This window comes from Eschrichtius robustus, chromosome 6, assembly GCF_028021215.1.
Source record: "Eschrichtius robustus isolate mEscRob2 chromosome 6, mEscRob2.pri, whole genome shotgun sequence".
NCBI lineage: Eukaryota > Metazoa > Chordata > Mammalia > Artiodactyla > Eschrichtiidae > Eschrichtius > Eschrichtius robustus.
In genome coordinates, this window is record NC_090829.1 from 82,681,586 (window position 1) to 82,693,717 (window position 12,132).

The window sequence follows — 12,132 nt, forward strand, 5'->3', positions numbered from 1 at the left end:
TATATAGCTCCACAGCACTTAGATGTTCAGTAGATTCGTTTTTTATATTTATTTTTAAAATAAATTTATTTGTTTATTTTTGGCTGTGTTGGGTCTTCATTGCTGTGCGCAGGCTTTCTCTAGTTGCAGTGAGTGGAGGCTACTCTTCGTTGTGGTGCGTGGGCTTCTCATTGTGGTGGCTTCTCTTTGTTGCAGAGCACAGGCTCTAGGTGTGCAGGCTTCAGTAGTTGTGGCACACGGGCTCAGGAGTTGTGGATCGCAGGCTCTCGAGTGCACGCTCAGTAGTTGGCACACGGGCTTAGTTGCTCTGCGGCATGTGGGATCTTCCCGGACCAGGGATCTAGCCCCTGTCCCCTGCATTGGCAGGCGGATTCTTAACCACAGCACCACCAGAGAAGTCCCAGATGTTCAATAGATTCTTATTAAAGTGAATTGATTAGAATTGGGAAGCTTCTCTGAACCTCTTGGTATTGACTCCTGTCTTTATTCCATTCTAGAAGTGGCTAAATCTTTCACGTTCTCCAGAGACCAAGCATATACCCAGTGCTTCAAAACAAAGACTTGCTTTTCTACCTTCAATGTTGAAAAAATAAAAACAAACCTAAATGAAAATGAGTCAAACCTATAAAGATAAAATAGCGAAATATCCCTTTTTAGATGAATCAACAAAAACAATACTCTAAAGACCAAGATATTTAATCAAATAAATAAATCAAACGCTAAGTTAAATTGAGAGCCATCAAAGGGAAGCAGTTTTTCAGATCTTTAACAAGAATGAAAAATTGAACCATATGTCAAATATAGGAATGTTTTATCTTTGTATAACATAGCAATGTTTCTCAAAATGTGGTCTGCATAAGGAGGAGTTCAGGGAGGGAGAGCTATTAGGCATGAAACAAAGGAGCTATTTAGGCAGAGCAGTGCCTATGATGGAGAGGCAGATACTCAAAATTGAGTACAAATGCATTGTTTTGAAACGTGTTAATAAGATCCATGAAAATAGAAGACTAGGCGGTTTCTAAAGTAGAATTTACTTTGCTTACTCTAATAGATAACAGAGATATTTTAGAAATGTTTTAATTCCCCAAAGGAATAAACGTGCTTAGTACCATTATGTTGCCTGGAATATGGAAGAAAGCTCATGGAATTTATTGTCAACCATGTGGATTTGAATCCAGATTTACTACTTACTACCTGAGTAACACAGGGCAAATGGCTCATGCTAGCTTGAAATATAACTTCCTAATTTATGAAATAAGGAGAGCAATACATTCTTCAAAGGTTTGTTGCAAGTATTATATGACATAACATGAAGGTGATCTAGGACAGGAGTCAGTGAACTTTTTCTGTAAAGGGCCAGATAATAAATATTTTGGGCTTTGCAGACCACATGGTCTCTTTTGCAGTTGCTCAACTCTGCCTTTGTAGTGCAAAAGCAGTCATAGGCGATATGTAGCAAAGGCTGTTTGTGTTTCAATAAAACTTTATTTACAGAAACAGGCAGTTGGGCTTCCCTGGTGGTGCAGTGGTTAAGAATCTGCCTGCCAATGCAGGGGACACGGGTTCAAACCCTGGTCTGGGAAGATCCCACATGCCGTGGAGCAACTAAGCCCGTGCACCACAGCTACTGAGCCTGCGCTCTAGAGCCTGTAAGCCACAACTACTGAACCCACATGTCACAACTACTGAAGCCCACACTCCTAGAGCCTGAGCTCTGCAACAAGAGAAGCCACTGCAGTGAGAAGCCCACACACCACAACGAAGAGTAGCCCCCACTCGCCACAACTAGAGAAAGCCGCACGCAGCAACAAAGACCAAATGCAGCCAAAAATAAATAATAAATAAAAAACAAACAAACAAAAAAACAGGCAATGGCCCAGGTTTGCCTTGTGGGCTACAATTAGCCAACCATGACATCAGGCAATGATGGCTGGTGTATTGGCAATCCTCATAAATAAACTAAATATAAAAAGTGACCCAGCACAGTTGCTGCCACATAGAATATCTTGAATAAATGCATTGAGTCAATCAGTCAATGAAGAAATCAAGGAATGAATATGGCCTGGTAAGTGTAATTACCATCCCCAACCTCACCACTTAATATTTTGTTACTTCACATTGTTATTTTTTGTTGTTTTTATGAGATCATTTGACAGTTTCTACTAATGTTCCAGATATTAGAAGGCAACAGTACTTCAGTTAGAAATTTTCTTAAAATGATTTTTTTTAAACATTCTTAAAACAATTGGCTTAAGAAACGGTGTTTGGAAAGCTCAGTGCTTAAAATAGGAGGAAATCTCCTATAACATTCTTTTTTAACCAGTGTTCCAAGGATGACTATGTACTAGGAAAAACTGATAGTGTTCTATAGTAAAATATTTTTGAGAAATGCTGTGTTAAACAAAATTAAACAGATTTCTTTATTACAGAAATTCCCATAGGTTTTGATGTTAAAGAGCATGGAGGAATACATTCTGTACAGTTTCCCAGATATTATTTAACTTTTTTCACATACCTATTACCATCTTCCAGAATATAGTCTTCAGAGAATAGTATTTGGGAAATACTACTTTACAACATAAATCACATCTCGATACATTTGAAATAAATGGTATGAATAGACACCTCAGACAAGAAACTTAGCAAACCAGAGGGGGAAAATATCCTAACAGTTAACTGTTAAAATTTCTTCATTTTTTCATTCCTTCATTTTTTTTAGTAATCATTTAGTGTTTATTCAGTTTAAAGTAGAGCTTTATTCCTATTCCTATTCAAAAGTCGGGGGTAGCTTTATGAATAGAAAGTTTAGATACTCTGAAATAAATGGCTGAAATCTTAGGCTCTTTGTTTCACATCTATAAAATCTTTCTGAGTTTCATGGGAAGATAAACTTTTATTTCCAAAAGGAACTTCAAAGTTATATGAAGATAAAAGAAGAGCTCCAGTGAGTGAACTGGAGTAATATTTGGTAGTAACCTGCAGGAGAGCTCATCTGAATTAGAAAGAACTGTGATAATAGATCTCTTATAGTTTAGGTCCATAGAGGTTTGAAATAGGGTTGAAGCAGCCTAGATGAAACTAATACTCTTGCATTAGAATCATTTACAAAATTTGATAATGGATTTTATTTAACAAATGAAGAAGATGAATCATTTTCAGGCAACGCTCTGTGTATCTAAGGACACTATGCTTTTTTGACTGGTCTCAGAAGCACTAGAAAACACAAAAGAAGTATTTCAACTAAATGATTGCTATAAATTCAGCATCACCAATCACCAATATTTCTAGTATAGGGTTTTCCTGTGGTGTTGGTAGCAGAAAGGGACACAAATTATTTTATAAGTATTGTGAGGCAAAAAATAACTACATTCTACTTCCTTCTCACCCCCCAACACAGGCACACACATACACACATACACACACAGTTATCAGAATTTCTTATAAGGATTTTCTCTACAATAGTTTTGTTTCTTCTTGTTCAAGATCATCTTGAAACAACATTTTCTATAGAACAGTGGGACAAGAATTTGGATCTGTAATATCTTCTGATAAATTATAAGTATTTAGTGATCACATTAAATTATTACATAAAATGTATATTTAGTAATCTGTACTTCTAAAGTGCTTGGTACTAAGTGCATACAACGCATTCAATTAATATCTACTTTTTAATATAACAGGTATTGACTGAGATGACTCAACCCAAATTTAACAATGTTGAACCATTCTTTGAAAATGTGAATTACAGAAAAGCAATATGGAATAAAAAGTACATGCTCCAAAATACTTATGGGTGATCTGAGTTAATTAGATGGTTATAAGCCAGGCATGGTTAATATATATCATTGCCTAATGTTGCCTAGTGTATTGGGTTGGCCAAAAGGTTCATTCGTTTTTTCCATCAGATGGCTCTAGTAGGACTTACTTGTCTTTAACTTCATTCTAAACAATTTTGTTAGATTGTATGTGACAGCTGTCATATCAACATGCATTTAAAAAAAGACTTATCAAAATTGGTGAATTACTGTGTAGCCATTTTAATATTGAAGATGGAAGAAAAAAACCAACATTTTCGGCATATTATGCTTTATTATTTCAAGAAAGGTAAAAATGCCACTGAAACACAATAAAAGATTTGCGCCGTGTATGGAGAAGGTGCTGTGACTGATTGAATGTGTCAAAAGTGGTTTGCGAAGTTTCGTGCTGGACATTTCTTGCTGGATGATGCTCCACAGTCGGGTAGACCAGTTGAAGTTGACAGCAATCAAATCGAGACATTAATTGAGAACCATCAACGTCATAACACTCGGGAGATAGCCGACATACTCAAAATATCCAAATCAAGCGTTGAAAATCATTTGCACCAGTTTGGTTATGTTAATCACTTTGATGTTTGGGTTCCACATAAGTTAAGTGAACAAAACCTTCTTGACCGTATTTCTGCTTGCGATTCTCTACTTAAACGTAAAGAAAACGTTCCGGCTTTAAAACAAATTGTGACGGGAGATGAAAAGTGGATATTGTACAATAATGTGGAATGGAAGAGATCGTGGAGCAAGCGAAATGAACCACCACCAACCATACCAACGGCTGGTCTTCATCCAAAGAAGGTGATGTTGTGTATATGGTGGGAATGGAAGGGAGTCCTCTGTTATGAGCTCCTTCTGGAAAACGAAACGATTAATTCCAACAAGCACTGCTCCCAATTAGACCAACTGAAAGCAGCACTCGACAAAAAGCATCCAGAATTAGTCAACAGAAAATGCATAATCTTCCATCGGGATAACGCAAGACCACGTTTCTTTGATGACCAGGCAAAAACTGTTACAGTTTGGCTGGGAAGTTCTGACTCATCCACCGTATTCACCAGACATTACACCTTCGGATTTCCATATATTTAGGTCTTTACAAAATTCTCTTAATAGAAAACGTTCAATTCCCTGGAAGACTGTAAAAGGCACCTGGAACAGTTCTTTGCTCAAAAAGATAAAAAGTTTTGGGAAGATGGAATTATGAAGCTGCCTGAAAAATGGCAGAAGGTAGTGGAACAAAAGGGTGAACACGTTCAATAAAGTTCTTGGCGAAAATGAAAAATGTGTCTTTTATTTTTACTTAAAAACCGAAGGTACTTTTTGGCAAACCCAATGATTTCTCAGAGATTTGGGGAAATATCTAGACCTCTCTTCATTTCATATCTTAGAGAAAAAACTCAGAATCCCCTTAGGAATATAATTGAATAGGGCTGGGTGGAGAGTGAGACTTGACATCCACATTTAGATTGTGGGTTCTGTGACCTGGCCTTTGTAGGGTGTGGAAAGGACCTTCCTATCTAACTCAGTGGGTATCACAGAGTGATTTAAATGCAGGCAAGAGAAGGTTATGTGAGAGAGAATAACTGGCCTAATCCACACAGAGGCTATTTTTGCTCTTTGTGAATTTGGTAAATAATTAGTGCCATTCTAGAATTTATCATTATCAATATTAATAGTAGATGTTAAATGCAGATGGTCCAAATCAGATCACATATTTCTCATTATTTTTTCAGTCCATAACCCTTGAAAACTGGATAGCTGTTATGGTCACATGCTTTCTTTATGGGGTATGGAGAAAAGGAGAGGGCAAAACACTGAGAAAGATCTGTGAAAGAACCTGAAATGAATTGGTGGAATTAATGACAGAAATATGAAATGAATGGTGAAAAGAACAGTAACTTAATCTTAAAATACCCAGCAGAGCCAGTATAATTAAGTAGCAACTATGGTATCATTTAATTATTTTCCCAAACAGCACCATCATTATATATGACCAAGACATCATTTTTCTGTATTTATTTGGCAAAGCAGCAAAAAATGAATTGAAACTTACATTATCAATTGCAAAAATGGCATTACAATGGATTGGAAGTAATTTGAAATTGCACCTATAAGAACAAAGCACACTCCAAATTAATGTACAGTGCTACTGGGAAATAAATGAATTCTTTACTCTTAAGTCTTTTGTTTTAAAGAGAACCTTTAGCAATGAAAGCCAAATAATTGTCCTTAAGACCATGAAGTGAATCAAAGCAGCCATAAATGGCATTTGTGATTACAAGAAAAAGATTTTCTTCTCCTTGAGTCTCTCTCCTTTTATGCAGTGCGGGCAGAGTCCAGTTGTATGACATAGAGCCTCTTAGGTGGTTTTCTTGCCATAGTTTCTTTGACATAACTATTCTCCTTTGTCTGGTTTCATCTTTTACACTACACTCCTTTCTCTTTACACCCACTTCCTAAGGCTGCTCCTTGCATGCCTGCTTCCCACTGTTTATAAGTGTGTGTATGTTACGAGTTATAAACAAGGAACTGCTATTAAGCCAATTCATTAATTAAGGTTCTGTCTGGAGTTCTCCTGTGAAGAGCTAATAATTTGTTAGCTTCACTAAGATCTTCTTCCTTCCTGACAAATGTCGTTCTGAGAAAATATTGATTGAGAGTGGACCCCTGCTAGGTAATGTATGTACAGTTTATACATACTTGAGGATATTCAAGAGCGTTATCTCTTTTTTGATAGCTAGTAATGACTGTAATAAACTAAAACCACCTCATTTTAAATAAATGGATGTTTTTAGTTGACAATGGAGGCATAATTCATAAATATGCTAGTGATTATTTGAGTTAGGATATTTTAGTTCAAATTGGAATGGGCACCTGTATATATATACTTTATACTGTTATATTTAACTGGTTTAAAACAAGTGTCTTTGTCCATGCAGTTTCCTCAATATGAAATGCTATCCTCTCTGCTTCTTCAAATTGAAATAATATTTCAAAACAATCATAAGTTCTATCCTCTCATGTTCTGTCTAAAATTTCTAATAACCATATATCTTGACCACCTGTAGTCTTGACTAGTAGGTAGGAAATCTATTATTTCATCCCAGCCATATCTGATTTTGTTATTGCTTTTGAATGGATGGCCAAGCAAGGCTTAGTATTTGGAACCTTAAGGTGAGACAGTTAGGTGATCTTCCAGGCTGCCTCAAACCTTCAGGCCTGGGTGCTTTGCTCTTCTTGAATATGCTGTATACTTGACTTCTCAGTCTGAAGCCTTGTTTATCCTAATCTTTTGGCCTAATCTCTCCTTTATTGCTATTTTTTTCCAATTTAGATCTTGATTTTTATGTTGCTTTCCTGTTAAGTTTTTGTTTCTTTAATCTAGGGTAATAACCTCAACAAGATGAATTCCACTATGCTTCCTTGGGGAGAGGGGCCAGACCTCTCCTCCTGGCCCATACTGTGTGGTCAGGCAAAAGACAACTGAATTTGGAGTTAGAAAATATGGCTTGGAGCGTCAGTTTTTATTCCTGCTATGTGGGCAGTCTTGGACAAGGGGTAATCTATCTGAGTCCCTGTTGGTTTTCAAACCTGTGACGCACCTCAATATCCTATGTGTGGGTTTCCTTTATAAATACCATTTGTTGAGAATAATGATGTGTTTTGCATCATGTGTAGTATCAGAGTTTCTGGATCTCACAAGTTTCTGGATCTCACAAGTTCCTACAGAGGAATGAAGGACCTGAGACCACGTGGGGCAGGGGAGGGACCTGAATGGAATATAGAAATGGTTCCCAAGGTGAGGGTCAGGGTGGATAGGCACTTTATTATGTAGAGCAAATGAAAGGGGATAATGAACTCAAGTCAGGTTTTAGCCAGGGTATATGCCTTTGAGCCAGCATCTATTTGTATATCTAAGGAAGGCCAATCCAGTTGGTAGGGCATGGGAGCAGCACTGCAGGCATTGTCATAACACCTGAAGTCACATTAGTGACAGCTTGACAGTGTGGTGATTTTCAAGGGGCTCAAGTATCTCCAAGAAGGAACCTAGCCATGAACTCACAATAGGGGAGTAGAGTATATGGAAGGGCAAGGGAGGGTGTCAGGGAGTCATGTAGTTCAGCTGGGCTCCAGCCACATCTTCAGTTCCCTAGAAAGCCCAAGCAGAAGTCCAGTTGTATGGTTTAGGCCAACATAAGAGGCATGCTCTAACATTTCGACCAAATAAGCTTGCTTGCTTCATCTGCATTTCTAGGCTAGAGCCTCTGGATCTGAATTGAATATTAGCTCCCAGTGAAACTATTAAGTGACTTCTAAGTATGTTGGTTTTTCCTCTGTGCTCTCTTAACACCATGTTAAAATATCTAAAATGGAGTTTAACATAATAGTATTTCCATTTTTTAATAGGTCTATTTTCCCTTTAAATCACGGGCTCCTTAAGGTCAGGCATAAAGTTGCTTTCAACTTTATATCTTAATGCTTAGGACAGTGCCTGGCATACGTACACAAGAAATGCTCATTGAATAAATGATTGGGTGAATGAACTAACTAAGCTCTATTCCAGGGCCATGAGATATACCTCTGAATACTGTTTAACCATCCTGAAAATACGTGTCTTTGTCACATAATTAACCGGGTTCAACGTAGGAATGATTCGATATCTGTGGCAGATGTTGGGGTAAGGATGAGGGAGAAGTTGAGGATATTTCTCCACCTTCCTGAGCTTTCTTCTAAAATATCTGGACCAAAGTCTCCATCCCAACTAAGGGCACAGTGTCCCACACTGGAATGCCTCTGGTTCCTTCTAGTGCACTACAAGGAAAGCAATTCCAAGTATACATCCTACCAATGAAGGGCTCATGTTGCCCTTGGAAGCTGAACCATAATTGATTACTTATGTGAATATCCCATTGTTGTACTCCATAAAATGGGCCAGGAAGAAAAGAAAGGACTTTAAAATTCTTTTTCTTAGCATCGTGTTTTGCGATTGAGGACCTTGACGAGGAAGTTCTCTAAAATTACTTCGGCTTACAGTGATTCTGTCAGTTTTCTAAATACTTAGAAAGCACTTTGCTGAGGGAAGTATTATGTCTGCATTAGTTTGGAGGCATTTTGGACTAATCAGGCAATTGATGATCCAGAACTGTTCAGCGGGCCCAGATTTCACTGCCAATAAACAGAGAAGTACTTTTCCCCAAACTTAACTTGTAACAAAGAATAAGTTTTACCAGATTTTTTCTAAAATCCAAAGTTAGGGACTTTGCTCAAGTAGGACTTTTTTGCTTAATCTTCACACCCTCCTATTTCAGAGTGCTGAATTACCAAGTAAGCCAAGAGAAGATTATACTAAAAATGGTACTCTCAGAATTGTGAACTTATTCAGCAGAGATTTTACAGGAACCTCAGGGGATTTTATTCAAAATTGAACTTGAATAATTTTCAATAATACTTTCTGGTTTTGGAAAACTGCCTCTGAAAGTTTCTTTTTTTCTTCTTTAATGTGTATAAAGAAGAGTAACTTATATATTAGAAAAAAAATGTAACGTTAAAAGAGAATCTTGGAGCTCTAAATCCTTAAGCTGTTAGTTTGAGTTTATGACAAGATTTATGATAATAGTTGTTTTGGGAAAAGTATGGTCAGGCATAGGATTCTGCAAATTCATTCATTCGACAAAAATGTATTGAGTGCGTACTCCGTACCAGGCTTTGTCAGAGTTTCCAGACACCTTGGTAATAATTTGCAGTAGGGCCAATCAGTTCATCTTTGTGATTTTTCTCAGGCATAACTCAGAAGCCCAGATGTAGAGAAAGACAACTGTGGCCTTACCCAAGACGTGTAGGACAACGAGAAAGTAATGGATTCAGAATGGAGAGTGTGCATGATGGAAGTGGTTAGTCTCATTTTAGAATAAATACTGCCACCCAGCAAATATTTAGTGGGTCCTATTACCTGCCAGTCAGTGATCCAAGCCCAAGAAATACAAAGATGAACCATCTAATCAAAAGGCTGCCCTCAAGAAGCTTTACTTACATTTTGGTGGTGAAAGATAAATGAAAACATAAATTTATTGCTAAGTGTGATTAAGAAAATCACTGTTCTGGGATGCTCTTCCTCCAGACAGCTGCATGGTGCTTCCATCATCCACTTCTCCTCCCAGAGAGGCTTTCTCAGCAACCCCATCTAAAACAGTGCCACTCCCATACTCTGTCCCCCTATGCAACTTCTTAATCACTACTTAGCAATATATTTATAGTCATGTTTTCCTTTATCTTTTACCACTAAAATATAAGTAAAGCTTCTTGAGGGCAGGGTCTTGATCAGTTTTGTTCATCTTTATATTTCTTGTGCTTGGATCACTGAGGGGCAGGTAATAGGAGCCACTAAATATTTGCTGAATGGAAGTATCTATTGCAAATGAGAGATAAATAGTCCCAGGACGCCTGCCTGTAATGCTTTGGAAGAGTTGAATTCTGACTAGAGGTAACAGTGAGAAAAGGTCAAATAACAGGCAGGGTATGGGGAGGTAGAAGGGAAGACATACATTTAGAATTAAAGAGGTGAGGATTATGGATTTAGATCTTTTGAGAGCTAAGGTAGAGATCATGGGGGCTAAAGTAAGGGTGGCTGAAGTAGCAGGTCATTGGAATTTATGAAGTTCAGGAGGTGTGAGACCAAGATGAAAGGGGATAAATCAACATGTAGCTTTTAAATAAGGATTATTGTGGTGGATGTCTGAGGGGAAAACCGTTGAAGGAGGAAAGAGTGACTCCAAAGAAGAGTGGAATCAACATTTGCTGAGACCCTCCCTATGATGTAGTTATTATTGTTCAGTTTTTCAGAGGAGAAGTCTGATCCTCAGAGGTCCAAATGCCTAGAGTTCCATAACTAATAAGCAGCACAGCCAGGATTAAAACACACCTCTACATTGCTCTAAGTGTCATACTTACTCCATAAGCTCCCGTCCCCTTCTCACTCCTTTCCTCTCGGTGCCACTTCCTCTACTTTTTCTTATTTTCTTTCTTCTCTTTAACTTATTCCCATTGTCCTAAACATGAGATAGTTTAAAAGTTCAAAAAAGCCATTCCAAGCATTTTTCTCCCTTTTCCCCTAATTTGGAGGGAAGAGTTAGAAAAGCTAAAAGGAACATAAGGTAAACTCCTTTCCAAGATTAGCAGGATATTTAGCTAGTATTTTCTGTGCATAAATGAGAAGAAAGCATCTGAGAGCAAATCACAATAATAAAGAGAAAATGGTGTCAACATTTGTTTGGAAAAATAAATGTACTAAACTTAACTTTCTAGAATTTAGCCTAGGAAAATTATATCTCTGTTAACTTAAAATACCCTGGTTCCTAAAGATTTAGCTACCACCTGCAAAATGCCCCATGTGACATATTTAGGAGTTATGGGGATAAAAGTTGTTAAGAAAATCTCTAGGAGGTTCCAAAAGGATTGAAATGATTTAGGCGTAAAATAAAATTTTAGCCAAGTATGTGGCAACAGTGTAATACATATTTTTAAATGTTTTTTTTTTTTTTTTTGGACTGGCTAAAGGACAAAATGAAAGAATTTCAAAGAACATGGACCCCATTTGTTACAAAGGAAAAATGAAGCAGAATATTCTATTATGCTGATGATCATAGGTTTGAAATAATGGTGACATATCAGCTGACATCTGGGCATTTATCAAATGTTACTATAATGTGGATTTTACATAGGTATGCTTATAGACGTCTAGCTATTTGTGAGGTCTGCAGTTAAGATTATGTATAATGGAGACATAGTTATGACTTTAATTACCTTTATAATGCCTGTTGGTTTCATTTACTTTTATAAAACTGTGTTTCCATTGTTCATTTCTGGGCTTAGTTCTGTAATAACACAATGGCAGCTTTCTGTTAAACACTTTCAAGTTATTAAGTTGGGTCTCCACAGAAAAGTGAAGTGCACTATGAACAAATAGCTGAGAAGAAAATCTCCCCACTCAGAAACATTGACTGATGAGCTTGTCTGTATGTGGTTATCTTCTAGGCGCTGAGGTACAGAAATGTACCTCAGAAAAATGGCAGAAAAGTCCTTGCCCTCAGGGAACTTACATCTGGTTGGTGGGGGGCAGTGCAGACCATAAGCACACATGTACACATGTATACTGTGCCATTGAGATTAGGGCTATGAAGAAACTAAAATGGGCTAAGGGATGAGAGGGCAATGGGAATGAAGATTCAGAGGGATGCTAATTTAGGTAGTTTAGTCAGAACTGTTTCCCTAAAGGTGATTTTTGAGTAGGATTAATTTAGTCAGTTAATTGGAGGTGAGAAGA